Source organism: Nothoprocta perdicaria, unplaced genomic scaffold (assembly GCF_003342845.1).
Source record: "Nothoprocta perdicaria isolate Ctin4 unplaced genomic scaffold, notPer1 scaffold_8, whole genome shotgun sequence".
NCBI lineage: Eukaryota > Metazoa > Chordata > Aves > Tinamiformes > Tinamidae > Nothoprocta > Nothoprocta perdicaria.
The window spans coordinates 4,854,842-4,865,471 of record NW_020456087.1 but is presented as its reverse complement, the minus strand read 5'-3'; positions in this window follow the sequence as shown (position 1 = coordinate 4,865,471).

Genomic DNA, 10,630 nt, shown 5'->3' with positions numbered 1-10,630 from the left:
TAAAGTGGCCCTGGTCTTCTTGTTTACTTGTAGATGTCAAGAACAAGTTTCCTGTTCTCTGGATGCTTAAGCCAGAAATCTAATAATAAACACATGTATGAAAGTGGGAGCCATTACTCGTAGGAAATTAAATCATAAACTATGTATAAAAAATGTTTGAAGTAGATGTTTACTGGAATTTTCAAAAACATTATTTGAAATACAGCAGCTAGCTCTCTCTGAAATCAAGAGGGTGACTACACTAACACAATCGTTTTGGAAGCACTACTATGAAAACTTTTTAAAGCATGAAACCTGGCACAAATTAGCCAAATAATCAAAGCTGGATATGGAACTGGAGAACACAGTTACCTCAGAGCCCCTGTATAGACAAATAAGAGACAAACATTTCAGAAGACATTCAGTTCACACAACACACAGAGATGTGTCTCTCACCATTGACTTGGTAAGCAACCTAAAGTAATTCATTTGTAGGAGCCTCTACCAAGTTCTAGACCTAAAGGGCAAGAGAATTGTTAGTTCTAGGAATCCAGAAATTTCAGACTGCYGAATATAAAATTGTTCAACATCAGTGTGTGGACCAGATACAGGATTTCTGATGACTTGAAAAATAAAAAGGAGAAAAGAAAAAGATTTTTTTTGTATTATAAAGACTGAAGTTTTAAATGCTGGCATCAAATGAGAACACATTTTTGCAGTCCTGTTGAAAGATTTCAGTGCTTTTTCATAWGAAAGAAAGAAATCTTTGAAAATAGAATAAAGAAAAGGGTATCCATTTTATATGATGATATAATAATCAGCAAAGATGATCTTAGATGTGCATTTATTTTCTTCATACTTGCCTTAATCACCACAGCACCACAGATCCATCATTGTAACTTAGGCCTAGATGGTCATTCAAGTAAGTGATCAATATTTTGAAAAATGCATTGAGTATACATGGCTCTGCTTGTAAAATAAAGTTAGAGAAACTACTTCCCTTTAAATGCTGGATTCCTGCCGGTGAGAGGTAAGCCATAAGACTCAGACAGAGACCGGTAATCTTGCATATAAAGCAGTCTATTACACTTGTCTTCCCTTTGTTATGATTCATTTAATTCCCATTTTTTTTTTCCAGGATAGCTAATATTCAGTTGTCATATTATACCTTGAAATAAGCCCAGCTCTTGCAATAAAATGTAACTTTTCCTGTGTCTATTGAAGTCTACAGTGTCAGAGACTGTGAATGTGACATGGTTGGGTATTTCTAATAAAACGATTTTTCAGTCCATATATATATCAGGGGTGATACTATGCAGCTTTTGTTTGGGTTTCAGATCTTGTGCAGATCACAAGTCATATTTTCCATTTTGGTTGGATTGTAAATAGAAGGAATCTTAAGAAGAACCCTATATATCAAACTTTGATCAGGAAACATGATAGATCTTCCTGYTATTCTATACCTCTAATGTTTATTTAATAATTATTTTTAAAATCCTTGTCAAATATTTATGTATAGCTTTTAAAGCTATAATAAAATGAAGCAAATCTTTAAACCAAAGAGTCTCTGAACTCAAAAATATAAGATAATTCTATAGGTCCAGCAAAAACTTTGAGAGCATGTTTGCCAAGTGTTCATATCCCCTTCCTTTGTGCTAATAGCAATCTGTGGGAGAAGGCTCATGAATATCACGGGATTCCTGTGCAGCCAAATATGTGTTATGTTATTCCTGAAAGGAATAAGGGAAGCAATCTCAGACAAGAAGAGCAGGCTCAGACTTTTGCAAAAAAACACTGCAGTTACAACAGCTGAACTCCATCCCAAGCAGAATAAACTTTTGACGAAGAGATCTGACGGAAATRTTGAACATCAATCTTAATGAATGGTATACAGGGCAAATGCTCTAAGTGATCTTATTTCAAGAAGCACTTTGCGAGTGTTAACTACAGAAATCAGAACTTAATCCCGCTTCTTACTATGTATTCAACATAAAGATTTAATTTGATCTCGTGTTATGGATGAAAATTTAAATATGCCAGAGTCAGGAAATTCAAAATGCAGGTTCTCACAGCCGCTGGCATTGAGCCCCTTTGCAGAGATGTAAAATTTTCTCCAAACAATGCTGTGAGTAATGCCTCCGTGGCTACAATGGAGCTAAGTGACAGTTGCTGTGAAAAACACAAAACTCAATTTCCTGACTGTTCACATCCTCTTGAATTAACATAAATATTTGCAATGAATATAATACTTGGCATTCCGCACTGAATTGTTTTGGCTTTTGTAAAAMCAGATGATTTTTCACTGGAAAGCATGTATGTAATCTAGCAACTACCGATTCAATTTAATGAAGTGATGTATGTTAAATACACTTCAAATATTTAAATATACCAACAGCTGATATTTTTAGTGTATGATTTGCATGTTTCATCTATTGCAAAATGTCTGGGAAAATTAGGTGCAAAACACTGAAAACTCTAAGCAGGCATTGGTTGAAATTAGAAAAAAAWATGTGTTTCAGATCATTTGCTCCTCTGTTTCCCCTCCATGATCCTCAAAGTGGCCGACAAGATTTTATTTGCTCATGCTGAGATACTTATTCCTGGTTGCAGATTCTCATGATTTATGAAACTTAACTAAATGTATCTGTCTATTCTGGTGAACACAGAAAAGGAAGCTTATGATGAGAAGCAGCTGCAAGAGCCTACAAAGCATATAGATCAATCACCTTAATATTAAAAATGTGAATCTTTGGAGTGCTGATAAATATAATTAACTATTTCCTAGACTGCATCACCTGAGACAGGTCAAAGTAATACAGWGCAGCTGTTCTATGATCCCCTGACCCCAGCTGTCATGGCTGCAATTAATGTGAACAAGACAAACAGGACCACCTAGGATTTTAATGGGTTAGGCTTTACATAAGGTCCTGGTCTTCACTACATTTTCAAGGACTTTCACATCTCAGTACCTTAAAAAGAAGATACCAAAATCACATAAAATGATCATTTTCTTCAAGTAAATTCAAAATGCAAAATAGTTTGAATACATTTATCTAGATACTGATAAAGAATTCTCCCTAATGATGAATGCTCAGGTTTGAATTAAAAGAAGCATTTGGAGTTTTCACCATCCAACATAARTGAACAGTCTCACAGGACAGAGGACAAAGCCCTTCTGCCTTGGCAAGAAGCAGGTTGGAGGGGGGGAAGTGATTATTTTGCTAGTTTGACATTTGTGACACCTGGATTTAATTCCTGGCTCACCCACAGAGTAGTGTGGTGAGTAATTGATGAGAATCTGTTTCAGCTGTAAAGCACAGTGGTATAAAATTAAGCCTTGAATGCCTTAATCTGGACACTAACAGCAGGCTATGTAAAGTGTAAAGCTTAGATTTAGGCTAGTTTAAAGCAAGGCTGGATAGCTTTTTTTTTTCAGAGTTTTGTGAATTGCAAATGTACTTTCATCCATGTTGCTGAACAGGAACATAGTAGTTCTGCTCTGTTTTGTGAAGCTGCTGTAAAGAATACTTCAGAATAGTTAGCTAGTCAGATAGCTTCATGTAAATCCTTGAAAAWATATATATATATCTAAAATAAATTGATACTGTAATATCTGCAAGGTACCTGGTGCAGTCCACTGACCTAAGTGCTTAGTAAAGGTCGGTGTTCAAAGTTGGCTTATAAAGCATGAATAATTTTTTTTTTTCTAGCAATATTAGAATTGGGTTCTTACCSTGAGCCATAGCACACACAAATAATATAAATATATATATATATTTATATGTAAAAAATATATAGCACAGAAGCTGGAATAAATCCCAGAGTCATGTTATCTAGCCCCATCAAGAAAAACTTCAATCTGTGTGTTTAGATTATCTCAGTTAGATACAGCCTTTTTGAATGCAAAAAATCCAGTTCCAGCTGTACAATTCAAATTTAGCAGCAGTTGCTGAATTATGCAGGAATAAGTGGCTTTTCTTTACAAGTTTTGGAGCAGCTTTCTGAAGCTATATTGTTTTGTATTAATGCATCACAAAGATTATTGAAAAATATCATTAGTGATGATCAGAAATACAGGGAAAAAGCTAAGTTTGTCCTTATGCTGTCTGCTTGCAAATTGGCTATAGTTTTTGAATTGAAATGAATACTATTTAATAAAGAAAATCATATTTCTTGTTTCAGCACAGCAGACCCTTATCTACCATAGTAACCTTTCTGTGGAGCTGCAGGGTTTGGTCATGGTTTTGGTATTAGGGATGTATATTTATGTTCATACAGTTGTTCATCCAGTTGCATTTTTAAGTGATTTTTTTTTCAATTATTAGGTGATTAACAAGAATTTATTTAAAGCCTGGCTTTAATTTATTTAAAGAAAGCAGCCTGGATCAGCAGCCAGAAGTTCCTCATTGCTTCTTCTGTACCTGTCTGCCTTGGTGTGGAGTATAGTCTCACCAGACAACACCTCTTTGTCTTGTCTATTGACTCTCCAGTTGAAGATAGACTTAAGGATAAATTCCATACTCAAAAAGATACTGTGGACTTGATTCATCCTAGGCAGAAGAAGCAAAATTCTTGTAAAATTTTTTTAAGGTCAAATACATGTCTCAAAGCSAAATGGACACAGGGGTCAGTACATGCAAAGCCATCTCTGTAACATCCTAGGAATGGCCACTTTTTTTCTGCATTTTACAATTTCCTTATTTATATAGCCAAGGATGACAATTCCACATCATTACACAGAACTTCATGTTGAGATGTTTGTGCACTATGACTAGGAAAATATACACTTTTGTTTCCTCCTGTAATTAAGCTTAAATTAAGTCTTAAAAGAAAAGGAATTACATTCAGTATTCAGCAATGAAGTCTTTTGTATGTGCAATTTTTTCTTCTATCTTGGAGTAAGGCACAGGAACAGAGCTTTTGTTTTCAATGTGTATTTAGTCCAAGGAGGTTATCCTATATAAACATATGATGTAATCTGTGCAAGAGTGAACTTTTATAAGTTATTTACAAGGCTTGTATGGAACAATCTGTACTGTTCACACGGTATATAGTATGTGTTTATATAGTTTAACTGACTTCTAAGTTCTGCATGTAAAAATGAAATGATTTGTTTCTTAATGAAACATACCAACGGAAAACTGTAAGATAAAGAGAAGATTGAAAGGAAAATACAGTTAAATTGATGGAAAATACAGTTATAAATATCTTAAAATCTAAACTGTTGAAATATTAAGGCTGTATGAAAAATGCAAACATTACCAAAAAAAAGTTATAATTAAACAATTCCAGTACTGCCTACAATTAAGTAAGGAGGGAAAGCATGTGGAAGATTGCTGGGTGAGATCTTTTTGTAYTTATTGTACCTTAAAGTGTAATGTTTTGCATTCATAACTAGCTAATACAAACACTTCCTATCTGAATACCCTTTCAGAGTAAGAAGATACTTTTATTGTCTGGAATCACTTTTAATTAGTTTTTAAAAATRTGACACTGCAATGAATGAGTGCTAGAAGAGAATCCAAACAGGATACTCCTGTAGGTTATTTCTAATGATGCAGACATGATTTGTAAACTGAGTATTTTAATATTAAAACATATTTTTGAGGTAGATTTACAATCACATTAATAGAAACAAGGTAACCCTAGACGAATCTAGTACCCTAGTAAAAATATTAGCCTAGAGGGGCAGGGCTGGGCTGGTGAATCACTGCTGTCCCTTGCTCTCCTGGGCAGTTCGTGGGAAGTGAAGAGAGACAAGCAAAACTTCTCTGAGATTAGCCTGGGTGACTTCAGAGCCAACAGGTAACAGCAGTATCTACTGGTGGGATCCTCTGCAAGGAAGGTAAGAGGAAACTCATTCCCAAAGTGGGAATGCTGCTGCTSTGGCCTGAGAAGAGGCAGGGGAAAGTGCAGCACATCAGGAAGCGTGAACRGGCACCAGGCCACAGGAGAGCTCAGGCTGGGGCTCAGGAGGCCTCTAGGCCAACCTTGTGCCCAGAGCTGGGCTAGCTGTGAGGTCAGATGAGACTGCTTGGGTCTTGAACACCTAAGGCTTTGCTACCAGTATCTCCCAAGTGTACACTGGGCAGAAGGTGCAAGAGACCCAGAAAGAGCCTTTCTGCTTTGACTGATGTTTAAGGTAGTTCTAAATCCCTGTAGTCACTGCAGGCCGCAGCAGTAGCTGGGAGCCCAACAGCGGCCKTTCTCCTCACATGCCACATCTCATGTGGCACGTTAGGAGTGTGCTCCACAGTGGGCTATGTCGATATCCAACTAGGTGGAATGGGAAAGGCTGCCAGGGCATGAAGAGGAGTCTCTGTAGAAAAATTACTGTTGCTGAACTGCAAAACAGCTGCAGCAGAGCTACGTCTTAGTACTACCCTGACTGTGAAAGGGGCCTAAGAAGTGCTGTCAGCTGCGATCGGGTATGTAGAAATAAGACTGGTATATAAGGTAAAGGAGAGGCAAGAGGGTCGGGAAAATAAAATCCTGCCCTGGCACTTGGGCCAGCAGCAGCCTAGGTCATACTAGAAAGAGAGGGACATGAAGGACTGCAGGATGGTGGGATTCAGTGGTTGTGCATAGATTGCACAGCACACATCATGGGCAGGAGGACACACAGAAAGGGGTGCGAAAGAGACTTAGAAAAGTAACAGGGGCCCAAGGTGATGCCCATTTCATTATCAAATCTTACAAGTAGGTAAACCTTAGAAATAAGGTATTTTAGCACTAATTAAAGGATCCTTTTTGCCTTTGCCTGTGTGTCTGAGCCAGATTGGTACGTGTAGTTGAGCGGATGTATTTATCAGGGTGTGTTAGTAAAAAATGACAGTACATAATGAAACAGATGGTGTAGGTGGTAAGATGGTGAAAATGCATTGACCTGCTGCAGTTCCTAGCCACAGCATAGTCATTTCAACTGAACCAACAGGGGTCAGGTGGAGTATATCTTAAACCTCCTTACTGACATGAGAATCCTACCSTAGGAAAACCTTTGTTTCTCCTCCTTTTCCACGAATCTTCGCTCCTTCCCTTTCCCTCTTTTCCAACTTTTCATTTTTGTGAGGTGGAACCAAAGCAGCAGCAATGACCAACTTATGCAAATTTAAAAAAAATAATAACAATTTGTGTAAGAAATCTGTTGATCTCTTGTTCTTATGKGCAGTCTCTCTTATCTCATTAAATCACTTTAACTGGAGAAGATCATTAAGGAGAAAGGAAAGGTTTTTGCTGATTGTCTTGCCTCTACTGTCTCAAAAAAATCCAATTATTACTTAGGTCTGTCCACAGTTTAAGTATTCATACTGCAATTATTAAGAACTTACCATAATTTTACCATAGTTTATTCAAATTAGATTGTACACCGTATKTTGTGAGTAAAAACATAAAATCACATGAAAAGATGGCAAAACTAGTTATAGTGGTACAAACCAGTGCCTGATGAGGCCAGATTACATCTTTTTAAACATCACATGCAGAAAGACATTTCAGAAACATGTCTGTTCAGAAACAGAGCAGATAGTTAAATCTGTAGCTCAGTTTTAAAATTGCCTGTAAACTTGTGTCCTCCCCATACCATCAGACATTCCTTATATCACAAATAAGACTCTGCCATCCTTAATTATCCTTGGCTACTCTATGCCCTCTACTGTAACGTGTCCCATAAGCGGTGGTGACAACTGATGATGGATAGTTAGCAGTTTACACCTCTTCCTTTAGGTCGTATCTGCTCACAGGACTAATATGACATCCATCCTTGCAGGTCACAGTCATGCATAAAGTACTACATACGTATCGGACTCTCCACAGGCAGCCAGTAACCTAACTCCAGGATCAGAGCCTGGGTTATATACTGAACCACTAAAGAATTTCAACTGGGATTACAAGGACTCCTGGACAGCAGCCACAAAAATCTTAGCGTTAAGAACAAATATAACAGGTTCCTGAAGTGTAAAAGAAAGGTTTATAAATAGGTAATGTTTGTGTGTATTAATAAATTAGCAGTATGTTAAAGTCAATTTACCRTATTTTTCAAGGACTTTGCCATAATAAAACTGCATTTAAGTATAACTGGTTTTCAGTAAAATACTTATTTTACTAGCTGAATTATCAACGTAGTTATGTAATSTAGTAAGCACACTACCTGCTTCTTGAAAATTATCCTCAGCAAGACTGTTAAAATATTTTTTGAAGAAGAAACAACTATTTTATGCTATTACAATGTCTGGCTATCAGGTCTAGAAATGTCAGGTCACTGCAACCCAAAATTCTGAAGAATTGCATTACACTGATATTTGGGAGATTGTTTAGTGAAATAGTGTTATATAAGTGATAAAAAGTGTGCTTCACACTGAATGCACTATTCAGAAATCATCTGGGAACTAGTCTTGCTGAATAAATTGTGTGCTCTCGTCTTCCTTTAAGGTACAATAGCTGCCTCATTTTCAGTATCTTCAGAACTGAAGTACCTCTAAAATTGCACTTTTAAGCAGCAATGACTGCCTAGCTCTAGAAGTGCTATTCTCCTGAGCACCAGGCAGCTAGTGAGGACAATTTGCACAAACATGCACAAGCAGTGCCAAGATACTCAGTATAACTGGAATGCATTAGTTGTTCTGTGATCAAGCCATAGCAAATATTCTCCAAAGCATGCTTTGGGATAACTGGAGCCTCTCTTGGMCTAGAAATTTTCAAGAATACTTAGGTGAGTTTGGATCCCTCCAACATTTGCTTTTTAGAAATGCAGAAACAACCATTTAGATCTAAAAAATATATAATTGTATGTGAATCTGTGAGCGCCTAATGATCTTACAAGCTATATAATTAAATTTCACATAGATAAGAAGAACAAGGATATATCAGTGTCTGCCTTGCTAATGTGTAGTATTTTCCTGGGAACTGTGAGCTCTGCTGCTGGTGATCTACCCGCTCTGGCTACTGTCTGGCTACTGATTGTTTTAGGGCATCAGAAAAGCTGTAACATGGTAGCTAAGGACACGTCTGTATTGTTCCCTGCTCTTCCCCTTGAAAACAAAGCTTTCATGTTGGGAAATGCTAAGTTATGTGATCCCATAATTAGATATGGCAAGGGCAGGGAAAGGGGGACAGCTCACCTTGCCAGTACCCATGAAGCCACATCTGCTCTTATCCCTCTGAGCTGTAAAGAGGGGACACTCTGGAAGCACCTGGTGACACTGGGCTGTGTCAGTGTCAGCCCCAGTAAATGGCGACACTCAGCCCCAGTCAGGAAGGGCCTGGCGACACTCGGCCCCAGTCAATSAGGCAGCGCTGCAGGCTCTTCTGCTCTGCCTCTGCCAGCAACTCAGACATGGATAGACTTGAAACTGCAGTGCTCAGAAAATCCTACTTCCAGCTGCATGAGGTGGCCCTGGCCTCACATTTGCATTTGTACTTGTGAGAGCCATTCAGGGCTGGCACTTTGACTTCTTTCTGCTGTAGATTCACATGCAGGTAGGTCCCCGGTCCTGCCACGGTCCCTGCTATACAGAATAGCTGACTGAGCCACGGGCTGGTGAGAAACCTACGGGAGTCACAAGGCCTCAGCAGTTTAGGTCTGGGAGAATGAAAGCACACACACCAAAAAGCCTGAACACCAAAAGCAGGACACACAGAACTGTTAGGGAACAGCCCTCACAATGGCAACCAGCATAGCTGGGGTACAGTACTGATACTGGCATTAATGCTTATGGAAAACAGTGTAGATGACAGCAACAAGACGTATGCTTTTCAACAGCAAAACTAAGGACATGGTTGAAAATGTTTAATACTCCTAGGGTGATAAGATAATCTGCTAAGTAATTATCTCAATTTAGTGTGCTGGGATTTCATCAGACTTGGTGTGCTGCAGAAGATACAGATTCAAATTAGCAATTTAAAAAAATGTTGAAGAATAAACTGGTTCTAAAACTATATGGAGGTGGTGTATGTGTGCAAATCCCAGGTGAGAAACAGGCAGACTGTAGTAAATTGTGATCTAATAAAACAGATGATCTTGATGAGACAACATTGCAATTGCATTTGGTCACACAAAAGTACTTAGTARAACCAAAACAAGACAGTAAATGTGTGGGATCAGCCTCTACCTACATGTATTTACAACCCTCATCCTTACAGGTGCCATATAAATAACTCAAKAATTTCTCCTTCGATATCCAAGTTCCTTTTCCCGGTGATAGTACGGGCAGAACTCGCACTGTTTTGACCYTGGATGCTGGGAAGAATAACTCATCCCAGGTTTAGGTGGCAGGGAGCCCCTTCTCAGCACACACTACCTGTGAGACTGGGCGCTGCTTGGAGAAGATACAGGTGCAAGTTCTTCTCCTGCAACCCGGGGCTCCCGGAGGAGGTGCCAGGGAAGGAGAAGGAGCCAGGGCCGGGCAGCAGCCCCGCTCCCACGTGGATCTCCCGGCCTGGCACGGGATCCAGCGCTGAGGGAACCCCGCAGCTCCCTCACGCTCTACCTCCACCTGCGGCCAGGGCGGGCGAGGCGGCTCTGCCGGCACCGCACAGCGCAGGGTGACGGGAGGCGGTGCCGCCGCCGGCCCGCACACGCTCTGCCTTCGCGAGCTCCGGGGCAGCGGGAGGCGGCGGCGCAGCCGGCGGCCGTGAGGCCGTTTCAGCGCCGCGA